The following is a 1172-nucleotide window of genomic DNA, read 5'->3' as shown; positions in this document are numbered from 1 at the left end:
CTTTGTAGTTACATTTCTTGTACTCATTTTGGAAAAATTAACACTTAAAAATACTGTAACATCAAAAGTTTGTATTAAAACGAAATTTAATTACGCTAGGCACTGAAAAATGAGTTCGTAATGCGTCTTAACTGAAATTTGTGTAAACCGACGGAACTTCCCATAAGAACAATTGTACTCCTGCCGGGCCCAGTATTTTTTCAACTTTAACTGTGAGTTTATCTTAACAATTTACGTATCACTCCCGAAGGATTGTGAGGACAAAATTAATTACAGTACACACCTTCTTCCTGTGCTCCCCACATGAATAGGAGGAGGAAGAGACCTTGTAACTGGTACAAGATGTACCCTCTGCCATGCACTTCACAGTTATTTGCAGAGTATAGATGAAGCTGAAGCTGGGATTACATATTTTGACGCAAAATCTCAAGGGAACTTGCCAAGTCATACTTTCTTTGTACTCTCGTAAAATACTCCAGATCCCAGCTGCATTATAAGGCAAGTTACGTGATGTAATGTCCAACACTGTTCATTACGCAGTAAGGATGAATACGCAATTATCACTTGACAGTTGACAAAATCAATTCTTGTGGGTCGTCGTTAGTCGTAGGCAAATACCAGGAGAAAATCCAGACAGTCCGAGGTCACGCAAGTCTATTAGCATCGAGCATTCGCAATCCAAAGAGTTGTCCAAGTAATCTCTAATAAGCAGCCCAGTCATGCACGCACAGTGTCAGCGAGGCAGATAAAGTACAGACCAGCACGATACAAAGTGACTCTATGCTGGCAAGGCGGCCTGTTAGTTCCTGAATGGCGTAGGACTGGTAGTGTAAATGGTATCGCACACTATGGTCTGATTAAAATTACTTGATAGTCGACACTGCAGGCGCTTTAGCTGGTTTCCTCCAATCAGAGCGCTCAACGCCACGCCCGAACCGTTCGCTGTTGCCAAACTGCCACAACAATTAATTCGCTTCCAGTTCCCCGTCAGGCTTTCTGTCTTGTGTTTGCATCCTGAATCCTGGGTGTGGCCCTCTTTTTCGTATTTCAGCACATGTTATAACGACACCAAAAACACACACACACACACACACACACACACACACACACACACATATGCTGACTAAATACACAATTTTCACACACAGTACTAACCAAACAATACTGAATCC

The sequence above is a fragment of the Schistocerca serialis genome, chromosome 6 (genome assembly GCF_023864345.2).
Source record: "Schistocerca serialis cubense isolate TAMUIC-IGC-003099 chromosome 6, iqSchSeri2.2, whole genome shotgun sequence".
In the NCBI taxonomy this organism is placed as follows: Eukaryota; Metazoa; Arthropoda; class Insecta; order Orthoptera; family Acrididae; genus Schistocerca; species Schistocerca serialis.
The sequence above is the reverse complement of the archived record's forward strand: the minus strand, read 5'-3'. Positions refer to the sequence as shown.